The sequence below is a fragment of the Balearica regulorum genome, chromosome W, assembly GCF_011004875.1.
Source record: "Balearica regulorum gibbericeps isolate bBalReg1 chromosome W, bBalReg1.pri, whole genome shotgun sequence".
Taxonomy (NCBI): Eukaryota; Metazoa; Chordata; class Aves; order Gruiformes; family Gruidae; genus Balearica; species Balearica regulorum.
The window spans coordinates 20,710,935-20,732,128 of NC_046219.1; the positions used below are offsets into that span (position 1 = coordinate 20,710,935).

The 21,194-nt window shown below is 46.0% G+C and overlaps 2 long non-coding RNA genes across 3 annotated transcripts in view; both read right to left on the reverse strand.

Annotated features, from left to right (window-relative positions):
* The window catches only part of LOC142599221 (uncharacterized), a 706,610-nt gene that overhangs the window by 276,555 nt on the left and 408,861 nt on the right, over positions 1-21,194 (reverse strand). The gene's annotated exons all lie outside the window — the stretch shown is intronic.
* The window catches only part of LOC142599250 (uncharacterized), a 52,087-nt gene continuing 39,035 nt past the window's right edge, over positions 8,143-21,194 (reverse strand). The window contains exon 3 of the long non-coding RNA XR_012832879.1: positions 8,143-8,254. This is a non-coding gene — a long non-coding RNA (uncharacterized LOC142599250). The remainder of the gene's footprint in view (positions 8,255-21,194) is intronic.

The following is a 21,194-nucleotide window of genomic DNA, read 5'->3' on the forward strand; positions in this document are numbered from 1 at the left end:
ATCACCAACCACATGAGGTTTAAAAAGGGCAAGTGCCAGATTCTGCACCTGGGAAGGGGCAACCCTGGCTATACATACAGACTGGGCGATGAGACGCTGGAGACCAGCCATGCTGAAAGGGACTTGGGGGTCTTGGTCGAGAGCAAGTTGAACATGAGTCAACAGTGTGCCCAGGCTGCCAGGAAGGCCAACCGTATCCTGGGGTGCATCAAGCACGGCATTGCTAGCCGGTCTAGGGAAGTGATTGTCCCGCTCTACACTGTACTGGTGCGGCCTCACCTTGAGTACTGCGTGCAGTTTTGGGCGCCACAGTGCAAAAAGGACATAAAACTATTGGAGAGTGTCCAAAGGAGGGCAACAAAGATGGTGAAGGGTCTAGAAGGGAAGACGTATGAGGAGAGGCTGAAGTCCCTTGGTTTGTTCAGCCTAGAGAAGAGGAGACTGAGGGGAGACCTCATCGCGGCCTACAACTTCCTCACGAGGGGGAGCGAAGGGGCAGGCGCTGATCTCCCTCTGGTGATCAGTGATAGAACCCAAGGGAATGGAATGAAGCTGCGATGGGGGAGGTTTAGGTTGGATATTAGGAAAAGGTTCTTCACTGAGAGGGTGGTCGGGCACTGGAACAGGCTCCCCAGGGAAGTGGTCACAGCACCAAGCTTGACTGAGTTCAAGAAGCGTCTGGATAACACTCTCAGTCATATGCTCTGATTCGGCTGGTCCTGTGTGGGGCCAGGAGTTGGACTCGATGATCCTTATGGGTCGCTTCCAACTCAGGATATTCTATGATTCTATGATTCTATAGAGCTGTTTAACAGTCTGGAAACAGACACTGACTGTTTTCCAATACCACTGAGGCAAAGAGAAGTTCTTGTGTTAGTCGTGAAGCAACCTACGTGATACACAACTGTGTTGGTTTTGCATGGCAAGGTTTTGGTAGCAGGGGGGCTACAGGGGTGGCTTCTGTGAGAAGCTGCTAGAAGCTTCCCCTGTGTCTGGTAGAGCCAATGCCAGCCGGCTCCAAGACGGACCCGCCCCTGGCAAGGCCAAGCCAATCAGCACCTCTGTGATAACATATTTAAGAAAGAGAAAAACAGTTAGAGAGCGCTTTTTTGCAGCCAGAGAGAGGAGTGAGAAGATGTAAGAACATCTGCAGACACCAAGGTCAGTGCAGAAGGAGGGGGAGGAGGTGCTCCAGGCGCCGGAGCAGAGATCCCCCTGCAGCCCATGGTGAAGACCATGGTGAAGCAGGCTGTCCCCCTGCAGCAGCCCATGGAGGAAGGATGAGGGGGTGTAGAGATTCCACCTGCAGCCCCTGGAGGACCCCATGCCAGAGCAGGTGGAGATACCTGAAGGAGGCTGTGACCCCGTGGGAAGCCTGCGCTGGAGCAAGCTCCTGGCAGGACCTGTGGATCCGTGGAGAGAGTAGCCCAAGCTGGAGCAGGTTTGCTGACAGGACTTGTGACCCCGTGGGGGACCCACACTGGAGCAGTTTGGTCCTGAAGGACTGCACCCCGTGGAGGAGACTCACGTTGGAGAAGGTCATGAAGGACTGTCTCCCGTGAGAGGGACCCCACGCTGGAGCAGGGGAAGGAGTCCTCCCCCTGAGGATGAAGAAGCGGCAGAAACACCGCGTGATGAACTGACCGTAACCCCCACTCCCCGTCCCCCTGTGCCTCTGAGGGGGGGCGGAGGTTGAAGCCGGGAGTGAAGTTGAGCCCGGGAAGATGGGAGGGGTGGGGGGAGGTGTTTTAAGATTTGGTTTTATTTCTCATTCCTCTACTCTGTTTTGCTTAGTAATAAATAAGATGAATTCCCTCTCTAAGTTCGGTCTGTTTTGCTCGTGATGATAATTAGAGAATGATCTCTCCCTGTCCTTATCTCAACCCACAAGCTTTCCGTTATACCTTTTCTCCCCTGTCTAATGAAGGAGGGGAGTGATAGAGCAGCTCTGGTGGGCACCTGGCCCTCAGCCAGGGTCAACCCACCACAACAACATTTGGTCATTGTCATGGAATATGGTTTTTCATGAAGAAGAGTGAGTCTATGAAAAGACCGATCACACTATATATGCAGTACCTGAACTGCAAGTTGGCATTCTGCACAGTTTTCTTTGTGGGTTGTTGCGCTGTTTGGGCATCCTCACAGCTGCGCAGCCACGCAACCATGACCTCTCCACATGCCGAGAAACCCGTGGGCCATCCTGAGAAGCTCTGAGGTTGGAAGAAAAGAAACTTAGGGTAAAGCAATGTGTTTCTTTCCTGCCCGCACTCGCAGAGACAATTAAAACTACTGAACTATTAAAAACTTAGAGCAAACCCCCACCTTTTGCAAATTCCTAAACAAAACATATTGCTCGTGAGAGTGATATTTTACTGCTTTCTCTCTGTTTTTCAGGCACATATCATGAAACCCAGTGGCTATCACAACTCTGTGTGACAGCTGACTGAGCCGAGAGCAAGTGCAAATCAAAGGTTTGCTCAGTCACAGTTTCAAGCACCACAAAAAAGGAGGACCCAGATTAACACAACAGGGTGTTACAGGGACTGGGCTGCAGTGCTAGAAATACATTGAGTGGAGGGGAATGAGGGGAAAGCAGGGTAAAAATAAATAAATTGGTGACATAAGGGAAAGAACAGAGAACAAATAAGAGGAGGAATAGTCCTAGGAAAGGGGAATCTAATGCTTCAGTGGAAGAGTTCAGGTGAATTGTGACTGCTGTGGTGATTTTGGGGAGAAGGCTTCTTCCCTCTCTGACACTTGCTCAAAGGAGTTGCACAGCTGTGCAGCTCTATACTACATATAAAGTCAGAGACACTCACTTCTTGCTTCTATAAGGTGAATTATTTCTCCTGTCAGAAGACCATTCATACCTGCTGGCTTAAGTCATGCCTTGTCCCTCTGTGAAATATAAGATTGTAACTAAAACCAAACTTGAGCTCTTTTTTCTCTTGGTTGAGGGGAAATTGTTCCAAACTTCACACTGATGGTAACCTGTCATGAATGGGGAACTTGATCCACAGATAGGATTTAAAGGTGTTTTCTGCATTTCTACAGTGATTGGAAAAAAAAAGTGTGTTGTTAATTTTGCCTTGTTTTTGAAGGATACAATGTAGGGTGAAAACTTCTTTAAATTTACATTTTTTAAAAAGCTGAAACTCCTGAGTTTTCAAGGGTTCAAAACCTGCAGTTCGGAGCAGATTTCCAGAAGATGACTCTTGCATCTGAAAGCAAGGTAGACTTTTTCTTGAAGTTCAATATTCAGAAAATCTGTTACTGGACAGATTTTCACAAATACTGGCAAGACCATGTGTTGAGACCTTTTGAAAATGCTGATTTTTGCAATGAATGGGATATAAGTTTGGAACTGTTTGTTTTTAACATGATCTTCAATTGTGGCTGCTGAGCTCTGGAAAAATGCTCTTAAATGTCATTGTCTTTTTTGGCTACACACTGAAAGATTGCTCCCAAATGTGTCCTCAGGTTTTAATTTCCTGGCTTTTTACAATGTCCAGCTCCTGGAGTGTCTCTGAATGAATGGCAGAGCACCCCAGACAGCATGCCAGAGAGTGTTATCTGGGTCCTGTATGCTTCCAGTGTGCCCTTGCAATCCTTGTAGTCAATACATTCTTCAAGACTATGTGTGGCCTGTGCTGTCACACCTGTTTGCTCTGTCCCAGTGTTGTTACACACTTAGATTCTGTCAGTGGCACAAAGAGCTTGTAAATAATAAATAATGACACTCCTGTATAATCACTCCGCTCTCCTACAGCAAGTAGGTAGTAACCCAAAATGGCCAAAGGACAGCACTACATTTTCATCAGGTTCTGGAAGTGGAAGCTGTCTGAGGAGGTTGCTGCCAACCTGCCCTCAACACTTACAGTCAGAGCATGCACGAAATATCAGTAAAGGAGGGGAACTTATTCTGAAGTGATGCTGGAAAAAAGGCTCTGGCTTGAACACAGAATGACCCAAGAAATCCTCATCAAGGCAATCCCTCACCACATATCAAGTAGTAGAAGACTACCCAGAAAGCCAAGCAGTACAGGAAAGAAGATATTTCACTTCATTTCCATCACCTACATAAGCAACTAGAAAATTTGTCCAAAAGAAATGAAAAAAAAAATCAGGAAAAGGTCTAAAATGCTTTCAAATGACACTTTTTTTTAATTTAAATACACCATATAGGATACTCAAAGTAATTGTCAAAGTAGGTTCTATTACCCACCTGAAAGAGTAGAAGTACTAAAAAAAAAGAGCTGTTGTGTTTAAAGCAGAGTGAAGGTGGTATTTACAAATAAAAAATATACAAGTCTTCAAAAAGCAGAAATCATGCCAAAACAGGAAAAAGGGAGGAAGCCTTAATTCTGATGTGTTAAACATGGAATTTTAATGACATTGGACAAAAACAATTTTGAGAAACTAGTTGAGCACTTTTTCAAACACTTCAGAAGTAGGAAGCTTACCAGAGAGTCTGTAGGGCCAATAGATGATTGAGGTGTAAAAGGTGGGCCATTTTCACTGCTGAAAATGAATTCCTTTTGAATATCCAAGCAGTTTTTGACACAGTTCCTTATCAAAGATTCTTAAAAAGAATTATATTGTCATGGGCTTTTATAGATTAAGAGTTGGCTGAAAGACAGGGAACAGAAAAAAAAGTTTGTCAGAGGAAAAGGTTATCGACACAGACCTGTAGGGTTCCTGTGATATGACCTGTGTTGCATGACAGTAATAAATGTACAGGAAATGTACATGGTTCTGAAGATCTCTTAAAGTCACATAAATGATGAACTTGCAGATATCAAAATGCTGTGTCATGAATCAATGTGCTGTGGGCATTGTGCCCAGCATCCAGAGGTTGTGTGCCATTGTCTTCTCTTCTGGGAACTAGTAAGCTAATTTTTCAAAAATATGTTGGCGCACAGTTTCCTGGTACAGGCAAACAAAAGTTACCTTTGAATCTGAAATTTCCATCCCATTAATTGAATCTGTGCAAGAACCTGTGAGCTCTACAGTGGGTTCTAGCAATGTAAAAAACAAGATGAGCCTTTAGTTGCAAGGTTCACAATAACCTTGCGGTGGCCCAGCCTATGACCACTGCTGGCCAGTGCACCATTGCTCCTGGGATAGTAACCTGATATCACAGCCTACATGATGCATTTCAGCAGCTTCTCATGTATTGCTACCAGCTCGATGCATCACACAAAGGAAAAACAGCATGGTCCTAAGTTCCCTATGGCAGGGTTGTCCTGGCCAGAAGGTTGTGCTTGACCTGATAGGTAGAATGCAGGCCATGTAGTAAATGCTACTACAGCAGGAGCTTTTAGGATGGTTGGGATTTCCAAATATCCCACTTCTCTGATATTTTGAGGACATTTCCATGGCCAGATATTACCAGTGAAATGTGGATGAAGGCTGTGTACTCCTGTCCTGGCATCTTTACTGGATTACTTAACAGGGTGGTATAGAAGTAGGCCATGTATATAAAGCCAAAATCCTAAAGGCCTAGCTTGTTTATAAAGCTTAAAGTACACAGTATGATAAAATTTACTCCTATGGAGCTAATCTCTTCATGACAAGGAATGAGTGACTATAGCTTTAGAGTTCCTCACACACCCTTTGGAGGTTCTTCAAAATCTGGATGCATACTTTGTGTCCAAACTTAAACGTGATAGAGCTCAGTTCTTTGACCTGTACACATATGAGCAAATCAGCCAGAAGTAATTATGGAACTAGTTACTGTTGGCTGCCACACAGTCACTACAGTCAAAGAATTCTGAAATTTCCTCTAATATACAGGCCAGTTTCTTGTCTCCACTACTTACTGGAATCAACTCACAGTTTAGAATGAAAAAACATTCTGCAAGTCAACTATAAATAATATCTGTTGATTAAAAAGCAGTACTTTAATTTCTTCCCATTGGATAAATCCTCATGTGCCACTAACATATAAAGATTGAACACTTTCAGGCTGGAGCAATGAACACATGGCTTTTCTTACTGGGACTTTAGAAAGAGAAAGGAAAAGAGAATACAACAAATTGTCAGGTCTTGCAATTTCACCTAAAAATTTTGCCCAAAGGGTTAACTAACTGTCTTTCAACACTAACTTCCTTCTTTTTCACTATGGGTAGGTTATTCTCAGACGGAGTTGAGATAGTGAAATTAATGTGTACAAAAGAGAATTCTGAAGCTTTAGTGTGCCATTTTGTTACTTAAAATAAGCAAAGCTCAAATAAATTATTATCAAGTTCAAAAAAGAATTGCATTTATTCGTTTGTGACTTTTTGTCAAACTATGTGTAATTCTGCTTCCTGTGCATGAAGCACCTGTGCAGATAAACCTTTTTTATGTCTATATTCATTTGGAAAAAAATAATTAAAACTGATTTTCAAAGCAAAGTTCTAGCTTTTCCACTTTTTGGTGCTTGCAATGCTAAAATAAAAAAAATAGATTAGAGTTTCTAGAGTTTATCACTGCTCCCAGACACTAGTTGCACTTCAAAAAGCATACATATTTATAAATTGCTTTACAGGTATAATTATCAAAACAAAGTGAGCTCCCAATAAAAAGAAAAAACCCACAATAAACACAGGCAAGGAAATTACGAGTTACCATATATCATGGTTACTATTACTACTGTGATATATGAAACCATCACCATAGTAGGAAGCATGTAAAAATTAAATGGGCTGACACAATTTCATCTGAGAATCTGAGAGGCCTACATGTTACTCCATGACCCTCAGTATTAAAGATGACCTAAACACTGACGAGATTAATCCAATGCTGTCATCTATATGAGCTGGATCTCCTCAAAACCCACTCAGGATTTTGACCTGAAGAATCAACTTCATTTTGATGCATTTTCCCTCTGAACTTCATCCACTTAGAAGTCTTAATAGTGTTATAGTATGGATATTGTCTTCACAGATATCTGATTCTAATGGAAACAACAATATTCAAAACTTACACTCTCTGTGATGCAATTCAACATTAAAATGTGTTATGATATCAGATCTTTGCAAGATAGGCTCATAATTTAAAAGCAAGAAGTCTATGGAAATATTGTAAGACTTTTTCATGAAAAACTATAGGGAGTTGCCTTTTTTAAATGAGGAATTGCCTTTTTTTATATGCTTCTAAATAAGTCTATATTTCAGCCAGAAAAAGAAACTACTGCAAGATTTTATGTTTGAATCATTCAGAAAAGTCCAAAATATAGAATATGATAAAGTATAAATTTTCAGTGTAAGAATTTTCTATTAGGGATTCATAGCACTCATTGCTGCAGTTTAGACTAACTGGTAAGACAAATCCCCAAAGGTCAAGATCAGACATATGTTAGATATCATTAATTTCATCCAGCTCTCTGCAAACGCTATTGTTGGTACCCTTTATCCTTTCTTACTACTTTGTGGGTTGTGGGGGAGAAGAAGGTAATGTGACAGACAAAAGCATGTGTAGACACAGGCAAACTCAGTAAGTTTCATGTTGTACATATTTTATAAATCTCAGGTTAGTAAAAATATATTTCAGCTGCTTACATTTTTGGAAAGACATTATATCCACTAGAAATAATTGCAGGAGTCTCTATGACTCTACTTGTATAATGTGTCCAAGAGAACCTGGAATGCAGGTGTGTTGGATTTGTGTGGCAAGGTTTTGGTAGCCGGGGGGCTACAGGGGTGGCTTCTGTGAGAAGCTGCTAGAAGCTTCCCCTGTGTCTGATAGAGCCAATGCCAGCCGGCTCCAAGACAGACCCAGCGCTGGCCAAGGCCAAGCCAATCAGCGCCTCTGTGATAACATATTTAAGAAAAACAGCTAGAGAGAGCTTTTGCAGCCAGAGAGAGGAGTGAGAAGATGTAAGAAACTCTGCAGACACCAAGGTCAGTGCAGAAGGAGGGGGAGGAGGTGCTCCAGGTGCCGGAGCAGAGATCCCCCTGCAGCCCATGGTGAAGACCATGGTGAAGGAGGCTGTCCCCCTGCAGCAGCCCATGGAGGAAGGATGAGGGGGTGTAGAGATTCCACCTGCAGCCCCTGGAGGACCCCACGCTGGAGCAGGTGGAGGCACCTGAAGGAGGCTGTGACCCCGTGGGAAGCCCGCGCTGGAGCAAGCTCCTGGCAGGACCTGTGGATCCGTGGAGAGAGGATCCCATGCCGGAGCAGGTTTGCTGGCAGGACTTGTGACCCTGTGGGGGACCCATGCTGGAGCAGTTTGCTCCTGAAGGTCTGCACCCTGTGGGAGAGACCCACGCTGGAGCAGTTCGTGAAGGACTGTAGCCCGTGAGAAGGACTCACGTTGGAGAAGGTCGTGAAGGACTGTCTCCCATGAGAGGGACCCCACGCTGGAGCAGGGGAATGATGAGAGGAGTCCTCCCCCTGAGGACGAAGAAGTGGCAGAAACAACATGTGATGAACTGACTGTAACCCCCATTCCCTGTCCCCCTGTGCTGCTGAGGGGGGTGGAGGTTGAAGCCGGGAGTGAAGTTGAGCCCGGGAAGATGGGAGGGGTGGGGGGAGGTGTTTTAAGATTTGATTTTATTTCTCATTCCTCTAGTCTGTTTTGCTTAGTAATAAATTAGATGAATCCCCTCTCTAAGTTCAGTCTGTTTTGCTCGTGATGATAATTAGAGAATGATCTCTCCCTGTCCTTATCTCGACCCACAAGCTTTTTGTTATACCTTTTCTCCCCTGTCTAGTGAAGGAGGGGAGTGATAGAGCGGCTCTGGTGGGCACCTGGCCCTCAGCCAGGGTCAACCCACCACAGCAGGACAGATGCTTCCATTTTTTTCTGTCTTCTAAGAGGACCTATCTAATAAATGGAAGTAAAACAGAGAATGTCAAAGAGCAGAAAGCTTTGCATCAATTTTCAATAACTACATGAAAAAATACGTCTCCACGAAGGACATCTAATTGTATTACTAGCAAAGCTGCAAGATTTAGTTTGGGGAAAAGTGTTGGTTTATGTTCTGTTTCTCAGTACTAATCTCCTACTATCTGTGTAGCATAATACTCCTAGAAAAGCAAACAGATTTTTAAATTTCCAAGATTTCTGCTGCTCAATTGTATTCTTTGTTGTGAATCTGCAAATAAAATTTTATCTCAAATAATTTATCTGAAGTCCAACACAAATGATTATAATAATGCCACCAAGTGGTGGGAAATGAAAAGAGTCATAAAATCAGCATTGTTGCAGAGTAGGTGATATAATCTAAGGTTGTTATGTCAAGATCTTCCCTGAATCCACAGGAAAAAAGAAAAAGAATGAAATCAGGGAAGCAAGAAAGCAAGAAAGAGAAAGAATATGCATAAATTTGCTGGTGTGTAAAACTACATGCCTGGTCACTGTACATTGATCTAAAAAAATTAAGGTGTTGCAAAGGTGACATCTATTAGGAATGAGAAGCCAAAATTAGATATTTTTTTCTGCATTCGCATTGCTTCACCAAATGTATGGACACACTACTAATTAGAAGGAAAAGGAGATTTAGAACAAATTATAAAGATTAGGTATTTGGTTAATGTTGCCATCAATAAGTTTGAATATGCATCAAAACCTATAAGGTTTTAAGAACCATTTTGAGTATGTATGTGCTGGGAAATCTAAAAATTTCTATACACCCAGCTTTCAACTTCAATGAAGGTGAAAAAAGAAAAAGTGTTTGCTAAACTCATTTAAGTCTCTAGAAATGTGCTTGGCAAGGTGATTATATAATACACAGATGGAATTCTGAATGAATTAATTGTTATTTTGTGCAGACCTGTGTTCATATCTTGACTGAAAGGAATATATTTCTTGAAAGCGTAAATGGGAGTTTTCAAAATTGGTGCTTACAGAACATTCGGTAAGCCAGGAAAAAATACAGTTGTGTATATATTTGTATATAATAGCTCAGACTGAGGTGCTGTCCTGGTTTTCAGCTGGGATAGAGTTAATTTTCACAAAAAGTTGGGAGGTACACAGCCAGGATAGCTGACCCAAACTAGCCAAAGGGATATTCGAAACCATATGAAGTCATGGTCCGAAAATGGGGGGGGGCTGGCTGGGGAGGGGGGTTCACTGCTTGGGGACAGGCTGTACAATGGGCTCTGGGGTTGAGTAAATTCCAATGCATATCACCCATTTTGTAGAGTCTTTTATTAGTAGTGACAGTGTTTTCCTCTTCCTTTGCTGTGCTATCATACTGTCCTTATCCCAACCCACAAGTTTTACCTTTTTCTTCTGTCTCTCCTCCCCATTCCACTGGGGGGAGCAGGGGGAAGGGGGGGAGCGAGTGGCTGCTTGGTGCTCAGCTGCCAGCTGCAGCTAAACCATGTCAGTCCTTTATGGTGCCCAAAGTGGAGCTCAAAGGGTTGTGATAACGACAAGTCTGACCCAAGTGTGTTAAAACAAAGCTGTTATAAGCATTTCTAATGTTATTTAAATAGTCGTTGGTCACATGGGTCTGGTTTGTAAACCCATGTTTACTCTATGTAATCCCTGCGGCGCTGTTTATCACCTCTGGGAGAGGGGTTCGTGTTCTCATGCTGTTGTATTGTGTGATATCGACTTATGATAAGATATCATCAACGGTCATGAGTCTGAGATGGTAATTGTATGTAGCATTTCTATCGTGCCCATACCTTGGTCAACATCTCTCAAAACTGATTGATAATTGCACCAATCTATGGGGAAGACGGGGGGGGGGGATACCTTCTCCCACTCTTTCACCTCCCCTTTTCCCTTTTGGTTGGTTACAACAATTTTTGAGAATTTTGAATATCCTTGGAATGTTCAGGCCAGTATATTCCTGTTGCTAGGTCTCCTGAATGTTTTCCCACTCCTGTTCAGGGTTAGCAAAAATTGTTTTAAGAATACCACCCAGGGATCTTCCCTGAGGCTGAATAGTCAGGGCTGGCATAGCATGTGGGAGAGTATGGGCAGGTATCTAGAGACCTTCTCACCCCAATGGTTTGGAGCTTCACTCCCGAACAACTGCAAGACCCTGATAAAATGGTAGAATATTTGAAAGAATAATGCTGTGGGGATTCTAAGGAGACACAACTTACTGCGCTGTGCTGGGCCCTGGCCACAATCTATCAAACACTGCTTGATAGTAGACAGCACCATCCGGGGGGAGAGAGAGAGAACAGACCCTCAGGCACTGCAGCTGCCCAGGCCCCCGCAACAGGCACTGTAGCCGAGCCAAAAGATCAACCCATACCAGTATCAGTCGTCCCTATACACAAAAAGAAATACACAAGGAAATCGGTTCGCTTAGTGAAAGATGAGGATGAACCGGGACCATCACGAGAACAAGAAGAAGAGCCAGAACCAGAAGTGATCACTCGATCCCTGTCCCTGAGTGAGCTGCGAGATATGCGGAAAGATTTCAGCTGCCTTCCAGGGGAGCACATTATTACCTGGCTGCTCTGCTGCTGGGATAACGGGGCCAGTAGCCTGGAACTGGAGGGCAGGGAGGCCAAGCAGCTGGGATCCCTGTCTAGGGAAAGGGGGCATTGACAAGGCAATTGGGAAGAAGGCACAGGTCCTTAGCCTCTGGAGGCGACTCCTGTCAAATGTGAGGGAAAGGTATCCTTTCAGCGAAGATGTCGTATGTCGGCCAGGCAAGTGGACCACCATGGAGAGAGGTATCCAATATCTGAGGGAATTAGCCGTGCGGGAAATGGTTTATTATGATCCAGACAATGAGCATTTGCCCACAGACCCCGATGAAGTCCAATGTACCCGACCCATGTGGCGAAAATTTGTACGGAGTGCACCATCATCACATACCAACTCACTGGCAGTAATCGACTGGAAAAGCGAAGAGGCACCAACAGTGGATGAAGTGACTGGCTGACTCTGGCAATATGAAGAAAATCTTCCTCCCTCATCTTGGCTGTGGAGAAACTGTCCCGGAAGGTCCATCAACTTGAAGAGGATACGTGTTAGTCCCCACCTGTACAGACCTGTATTTCAGCTGTTAGGAGTAAGTGTTCCTCTGCTCTGGAGAGGGAATATAGACCATACACACAACAAGGCACCTTGTGGTTTTACCTGCGTGACCACGGAGAAGACATGAGGAAATGGGATGGGAAGCCTACTTCAACCCTACAGGCACGAGTACAAGAGCTGGAAGGCAAGACAGTCATAAGAAGGGATTCTTCTAGAAAAAAATGCTGCTCCAGTTTCCAGCAGGCAGCCCCTCACATCAAGTGGAAGGATGATCACACTTCTGATCCTCTTGAAGGGACTTCTAAGTCCTTTTGGCAAGAGGTGAGTAGTGAATATGATGAGCAGGATTAGAGGGGCCCTGAATCTAGTCAGGTTGAGGTGCTGCCATGCCAGACATGCTGGAACTTCAATATGAACTGGAGTCAAAGGCAGCCAAGTGGTATGCCACAGCTGATATAGCTAATGCATTTTTCTTGATTCCTTTGGCAGTGTAGCAGAGGCCACAGTTTTCCTTCACTTGGAGGGGCCTCCAGTACACCTGGAATCGACTGCCCCAGGGGTGGAAACACAGCCCCACCATTTGCCATGGACTGATCCAGACTGCACTGGAAAAGGGTGAAGCCCCAGAGCACCTGCAATACATTGAGGACATCATTGTATGGGGCAACAGAGCAGCAGAGGAAGTTTCTGAGAAAGGGAAGAAAATAATCCAAATCCTGCTGCAGGCTGGCTTTGCCATAAAACAAAGTAAGGTGAAGGGGCCTGCGCAGGAAATCCAATTTTTAGGAATAAGGTGGCATGATGGGCGGCGTCAGATCCCTATGGATATTATCAACAAAATAGCAGCCATGTCTCCACCAACCAACAAAAAGGAGACACAGGCCTTCTTAGGTGTTGTGGGTTTCTGGCAAATGCACATTCCGAATTACAGTGTCATTGTAAACCTTCTCTACCATGTAACCCGGAAGAAGAATGATTTCAAATGGGGCCCTGAGCAACGACAAGCTTTTGAACAAATTAAACAAGAAACAGTTCATGCGGTGGCCCTTGGGCCAGTCCGGGCAGGACCAGATGTAAAAAATGTACTGTACATCGCAGCCGGGGAGAATGGCCCTACCTGGAGTCTCTGGCAGAAAGCACCAGGGGAGACTCGAGGTCGACCCCTGGGGTTTTGGAGTCGGGGATACAGAGGATCCGAGGCCCGCTACACTCCAACGGAAAAGGAGATATTGGCAGCCTATGAAGGGGTTCAAGCTGCTTCAGAGGTGATTGGCACTGAAGCACAGCTCCTCCTGGCCCCCGACTGCCAGCGCTGGATGTTCAAAGAGAGGGCCCCTTCTACACACCATGCAACTGATGCTACGTGGAGTAAGTGGGTTGCACTGATCACACAGCAGAGTCCAATAAGAAACCCCAATCACCCAGGAATTCTGGAAGTGATCACAGACTGGCCAGAAGGGAAAGATTTCGGAATGTCGCCAGAGGAGGAGGTGACACGTGCTGAAGAAGCCCCACCGTATAATAAACTAACAGAAGATGAGAAACCATATGCCCTCTTCACTGATGGGTCCTGTCGCATCGTGGGAAAGCATCGAAGGTGGAAGGCCGCTGTATGGAGTCCTACACGGCGAGTTACAGAAGCTGCAGAAGGAGAAGGTGAATCGTGCCAGTTTGCAGAGGTGAAAGCCATCCAGCTGGCTTTAGATATTGCTGAAAGAGAAAAGTGGCCAACGCTGTACCTCTATACTGATTGATGGATGGTGGCCAATGCCCTGTGGGGGTGGTTACAGCAGTGGAAGCGGAGCAACTGGCAGGGCAGAGGCAAACCCATCTGTGCTGCCCCACTGTGGCAAGATATTGCTGCCCAGCTAGAGAAGCTAGTTGTAAAGGTACGTCATGTAGATGCCCACGTACCCAAGAGTCGGGCCACTGAGGAACATCAGAACAACCAGCAGGTGGATCAGGCTGCCAAGATTGAAGTGGCTCAGGTGGATTTGGACTGGCAGCGTAAGGGTGAATTATTTATAGCTCATTGGGCCGATGACACTGTTGTCTGAAAAGCTGATTCTTTGCCCGGTGTGCAATAAGTCAATTCTCATACACACAGGAGAGATATTGCTTTATATTCAGGCCTGGGTGCTCGGTGGTTTTCCACAAATCAAGCACACCTTACGCCAGTTCTCTTGTGATATTTATACACAAAATTTACAGATTAGTACACTCCCTGTTACAATGATTGGTTCAGATTTCTTCGCTTAGTATGCAAACTAGAATGCATGCTCAGTTCTTTTCTCCGTCTTTCTCTTTTGGGTAGTCGGTATAATTTGGGTAGGGGGCTCATGGGTCGGTGGTCGCGGAGACCCTGGCCCAAATTACCTTTCCCCTAGTTTCTCAATATTTCTGGCACATCCAAATGATTCTTCAGGGTCTGTTCATCAGACTAACGATTTCTTCTACCTCTTGACAATCATGTCTTAATTGATACATTGTTTGGGTGAATATTAACTAACATAATGGTAGAACTGTACAATAGCCATCCTTAGCAGTACCTAGCAACTATTTGCAAAATTATCTGTGACATTCTTAACTATGGAACTATGAAGAACTATCTGTAACTTCTTAGCTACAGAATCATGATTAACTCTTAACTTCGATGCCAGATATGGACAATGGACTGCTAAAAACTACCCTGAGAGCAATGGGTGGTGGGACCCTCAAACACTGGGACACACATTTAGCAAAGGCCACCTGGTTAGTTAACTCTAGGGAGTTGTCCTGGTTTCAGCTGAGAGGATTGATTTTTCTTCATAGTAGCTAGTGTGGGGATACGTTTTGGATTTGTGCTGGAGACAGCATTGATAATATAGAGATGTTTTTGTTCTATGGACTTATTGTTGAGCAGTGTTTACACGAGGCCAAGGCCTTTTCTGCTTCTTGCACTGCCCTGCCAGCGGGGTGGCTGGGGGTGGACAAGAAGTTGGGAGGAGACACAGACAGGACAGGTGACCCAAACTGACCAAAGGGGTATTCCATACTATATGACGTCATGCTCAGTTTATAAGGAGCTTGGGGGAAGAGAGAGGGGGGGCGGCGGCATTTCGAGCAATGGCGTTTGTCTTCCCAAGTAACCGTTACGCGTGACGGAGCCCTGCTTTCCTGGAGATAGCTGAACACCTGCCTGCCCATGGGAAGTGGTGAATGAATTCCTTGCTTTGCTTTGCTTGTGCACGCGGCTTTTGCTTTACCTATTAAACTGTCTTTATCTCAACCCATGAGTTTTCTCACTTTAACTTTTCCAATTCTCTCCCCCATCCCGATGGGGGGGAGTGAACGAGTGGCTGCGTGGTACTCAGCTGCCAGCTGGGGTAAGACCACGACAGTCCTTTTTGGCGCCCAACGTGGGGCTCGAAGGGTTCGAGATAATGACAGATTTGATCGGAATGTGCTACACTGAATTTATAGCTGCTATTAGCTATTTAGTATTAGCTGTTTAGCTATTAATTGGCAGGCTCCTGTGCTTGCCATGGGGCTTGCTTGCCTTACTATCTATTAGAGTCTAGTGCTCGTTAGTGGCTGCTTTGTGCTTTCGCTGCTCGCTGTACTGCTGTACTTCTTATCATTTTACTGTGCTGTGCCTGGGAACATTTTGATAACAGCAATGGCGATGCGCCTGGGCTGGCAGGTGGCCAGGGCATCGCTGCTGTTTTTGTGCTGCTGTACTGGACAGGCTGGAACTCCTGTGTGCACTCGAGTCGAAGGGACTGTGACCTGTGGATGATTCCACGTCGGAGCAGGACACCCCAAAGCGTCTGGGGCCGTGGTTGCGTCTGTGCCGCAGCAGGTATACCTCGAAGTGCCTGGGGCCGTGGTTGCATCTGTGCCGCAGCAGGTATATCTCGAAGTGTCTGGGGCCGTGGTTGCATCTGTACCACAGCAGGTATATCTCGAAGTGTCTGGGGCCGTGGTTGCATCTGTGCCGCAGCAGGTATATCTCGAAGTGTCTGGGGCTGTGGTTGCGTCTGTGCCGCAGCAGGTATATCTCGAAGTGTCTGGGGCCGTGGTTGCATCTGTGCCGCAGCAGGTATATCTCGAAGTGTCTGGGGCCGTGGTTGCATCTGTGCCGCAGCAGGTATATCTCGAAGTGTCTGGGGCCGTGGTTGCATCTGTACCACAGCAGGTATATCTCGAAGTGTCTGGGGCCGTGGTTGCATCTGTGCCGCAGCAGGTATATCTCGAAGTGTCTGGGGCCGTGGTTGCGTTTGTGCTGCAGCAGGTATACCTCTGGAAGGACTGTGAGCCAAGGATGAGTCCATGCTGGAGAGGGTACACCTCGGAGCATCTGTGGCAAGGATAAGTCCATGCTACAGCAGGTACACCTTGGAGCATCAGTGGCTGTGCATGGGTCATGCTGGAACATTTCAAAGTGTGTGGCCATGGACGAGCCCATGATAGGGCAGGTTTATTTCTGAGAGGACTGAAGCGACTGTGACTGTGGGCAAGGCCACACTGGAGCAAGTGTATCTATGAAGGCATTGTGGCTCATGGAGAAGGCCACGTTGGAACAGGTGCACCTCGAAGTGACTGTGGCTGTGGACAAGTCTATGCCACAGCAGGTGTAACCCTGGAGAAACTGTGGCTCATGGATAAGGCTCCGCTTGGAGCAGGTAGACCCCTAAGGGACTGCAGTCTGAGGATAAGTTCAAGCCGGAGCAGGGGCAAGGGGAGGTGTTCATTGCAATGGTAAACTTGATGGTCTGACTCGAAGGGACCAGGGGTGGAGATTGTAATGGAAATACCTTTAAATTGTTGTAACCCATGATTTGAGTTGCATGTTACAGGAATTACTGTAGCAGAAATCACCGGAACCAATGGAGAACAAGCCTTACAGGAGGCAGCGCAAGTGCAGCAGTGGACCTGACCTGAGCTGGTTTTGGTGCCCAGTAACTCCACGTCAACAACCTCTCCTGTCCTGAGTGACCACCATGGTGGATGGAGCCCAAGGTTGTGGACCAAGTGAACCCAATGGACATTTTGTGGACATTTATGGACATTTTAAAAGGGTGGTCCACAGACTAAGGGAATGATATCAGCATATTATATCAAGGGATGAGAAGGGTGGTGGTGCTTAATGAGGATGTATTGAATTGTGTGGGACCTGGGCATGACGTAAATAGTATGGAATAAGGGGTGGATAATGTCCTGGTTTCAGCTGAGAGGATTGATTTTTCTTCATAGTAGCTAGTGTGGGGATACGTTTTGGATTTGTGCTGGAGACAGCATTGATAATATAGAGATGTTTTTGTTCTATGGACTTATTGTTGAGCAGTGTTTACACGAGGCCAAGGCCTTTTCTGCTTCTTGCACTGCCCTGCCAGCGGGATGGCTGGGGGTGGACAAGAAGTTGGGAGGAGACACAGACAGGACAGGTGACCCAAACTGACCAAAGGGGTATTCCATACTATATGACGTCATGCTCAGTTTATAAGGAGCTTGGGGGAAGAGAGAGGGGGGGCGGCGACGTTTGGAGCAATGGCATTTGTCTTCCCAAGTAACCGTTACGCGTGACGGAGCCCTGCTTTCCTGGAGATGGCTGAACACCTGCCTGCCCATGGGAAGTGGTGAATGAATTCCTTGCTTTGCTTTGCTTGTGCACGCGGCTTTTGCTTTACCTATTAAACTGTCTTTATCTCAACCCACGAGTTTTCTCACTTTAACTCTTCCAATTCTCTTCCCCATCCCGATGGTGGGGGGGAGTGAACGAGCGGCTGCGTGGTACTCAGCTGCCAGCTGGGGTAAAACCACGACAGGAGTCTACCAATTGAGCTGTCCCTGCACAATCAAAACTTCCACGCCCAGTAGAAGGGGATAAAGTTCCCGTAGTGCACATGAAAAATATGTTGGGTAAAACAGTTTGGGTTATCCCTGCTTCAGGCAAAGGCAAGCCCATCTGCGGGTTTGCTTTTGCTCAGGGACCAGGGTGCACTTGGTGGGTGATGAGAAAGGATGGGGAAGTCTGGTGTGTACCCCAAGGGGATTTGATTTTGGGTGAAAATAGCCAATAAATTAAATTGCATGATATTAATAGCGATATACTGTATCAATGGTATGACCATAAGAATCACCCCAAACTAATGAAGGATGGACTTTGAAACTGAACAAAGTGCCACGATGATGGAACTAGAACTGACTTCAGCAACTGGTGCCCAGGAACTTCATCGAAAAATCACATCTTTGACATCCAGACTGCGAGCATGGACCATTCCAGATACACCAGCTGTGAAAACTCCGGATGCAGCGTGCAACAATCCAGCAGCACGCACCATTGCTCCTGCCCTGAGAGACTGTAATGACAGATGGAACCCAAAGCCATGGACTAAATGAACTCAACAGACATTCTGGAGCGATGGCCCATAGAGTAAGGGAATGATATCTGTGAAATAATCTGGACATGACATAGATGGTATAGAATAAGGGGTGGATAATGTCCTGGTTCTGGCTAGGATAAATTTAATTTTTACAAGGAGCCAGGACAGGTGAGCCAAGCTGGCCAGGGGCTATTCCATACCATTTGAAGTCATGCTCACTATAAAAGGGGGATGGGAGGGGAGGGACAGCTTCGGCGTGGCTCCGGGATGGGCTGAGCATCCAGTCAGTCTGTCCTAGGATCGGTAAATTGCTTTCTGTTATCACCCATTGTGTATATTCAGTTATGTTGTTTCCCTCTCCCTTGCTGTCCCAGTAAACTCTCATCCCAACCCAGGAGGCTTTGCCTTTGTTTTTCACAGTCTCCTCCCACCCTGCCGGGGGAGGGGTGAGCAAGCGGTCCTGTGCTGCTCAGCTGCTGACTTGGGCTAAACTACATCATCCTGTCAGGACTGACCCAAGGGCTACTGCATGGAAAATTTCCTGTTTAATTTGTTCAAAGGCTTGTTGTTGCTCAGGGACCCATTTGAAATTTTTCTTCTTCTGAGTCGCCTGATAGAGAGTGCTTACAATCAAACTGTAATTTGTAATATGCATCCTCCAAAAACCCACAACACCTAAGAAAGCTTGTTTTTCTTTTTTTATAGTTGGTGGATTCATAGCTGCTATTTTGTTAATCGCATTGTAAAAAATATAGAAGCTTAGCTATAAGAAAACTTATGTTAACTAGAAAGCTGCTTAAGGCCTAGAACTGTTTTAAAGCCTATAATCGTGGGAAAGGGGTTTCTAATCAAGGTAACAGGTAATGAAGCTAACTGACCATGGCAATGTACAATGCTGCTACGTTCCTTGTACAGTCCCTACCCAACCGGACAATAGGCCCGGGAATATTAATCTTATGAAGTAAGTTGTAATGGACAAGTGTATCCACAGCAAGGATACTGCGCATGCCTGCAAGAAGAGGGTCATCCAGCGAACACGGGTGCGAGACCACTGACGACCACCAGAGACCCCTGAGGACCACCGACTCAAATCACTGAGCATGCGTGATGGGGAGGAGAATATGGAAATGGATTCCAAGAAATGATTATCATAGGACTGCCTTTTCTTGGAAAAATAATGAATATGTATATTTTGATTCTATATAACCTGTGTGTTGGTAATCACCTGGATGCACCTTTGGTGGAGATGTTTCCCCCATGCATCCAGCGCTGCAATAAAGCAAACCTAGGGTAACTCACGTCTGGTAGATTTCTTTATCACGCATCCATTGGGCTATGACTTGGCCATCTTGCGATTTTACTCCTAAAAACTGGGTCTCCTGGACAGGTCCCTTCACCTTACTTTGTTTTATGGCAAAACTGGCTTTCAGAAGTATTTGGAATATTTACTTCGCTTTCTCAGAAACTTCTGCTCTATTGCACCACACAATGATGTCATCAATGTATTGCAGGTGTTCCAGATCTTCACCCTTTTCCAGTGCAGTCTGGATCAGTGCATGGCAAATGGTGGGGGCTGTGTTTCCACCCCTGGGGCAGTCGATTCCAGGTGTACTGGACACCCCTGCAAGTGAAAGTGGCCTGCACTCTGCTGCCAAAGCTATCAAGAAAAATTCATTAGCATTGTGGCATACCACTTGGCTGCCTTTGAAACTGTGGTGGGTTGACTCGGGCTAGATGCCAGGTGCCCACCAAAGCTGCTGTGTCACTCCTCTTCCCCAGCTGGACAGAGAAGAGAAAATATAAAGAAAGGCTCCTGGGTCAAGATAAGGACAGGGAGAGATCATTCACCAATTACTGACATGGGCAAAACAGACTAAACCCAGGAAAATTAATCTAATTTATTACCAATCAAATCAGAGGACAATAATGAGAAATAAAACCAAATCTTTAAAACACCTTCCCTCCACCCCTCCCTTCTTCCTAGGCTTAACTTTACTCCCAATTTTCTCTACGTCCTCCCCCTGAGCAGCACAAGGGGATGGGGAATGGGGGTTACAGTCAGTTGATCACACATTGTCTCTGCCGCTCCTTCCTCCTCAGGGGGAGGACTCCTCACACTCTTCCCCTAATCCAGCATGGGGGTCCCTCTCATGGGAGACAGTCCTCCATGAACTTCTCCAATGTGAGTCCTTCCCACAAGTTGCAGTTCTTTACAAACTGCTCCAGCGTGTGTCCCTTCCACAGAGTGCAGTCCTTCAGGAACATACTGCTGCAGTGTGTCCCCCCCACAGGGTCACAAGTCCTGCAAGCAAACCTGCTCCAGCGTGGGCTTCCCATGGGGTCACAGCCTCCTTTGGGTGCATGCACCTGCTCTGGCATGGGGTCCTCCACGGCCTGCAGGTGGATATCTGCTCCACCATGGACCTGCATGGGCTGCAAGGGTACAGCCTGCCTTATCATGGTCTTCTTCATGGGCTGCAGGGGAATCTCTGCTCCAGCACCTGGAGAACCTCCTCCCCCTCCTTCTTCACTGACCTTGGTGTCTGCAAAGTTGTTTCTCTCACATATTCTCACTCCTCTCGCCCAGCTGTTTTTACCTTTTCTTAAATATGTTATCACAGAGGTGCTACCACCATCGCTGACTGGCTCGGCATTGGCCAGCAGCAAGTCTGTCGTGGAGCAGGCTGGCATTGGCTTTATCAGACATGGGGGAAGCTTCTAGCAGCATACTACAGAAGCCACCCCTGCAAACCCCCCCACTACCAAAACCTTTCCATGCAAATGTAGTGCAGAGTCCAGTTCATATTGAGGTTCTACTATATCTGTCATGGCAGCACTCAGTGACGATGTGACTTCATTCAGGCCAGAATGTTCTACTGATATTCTCCACT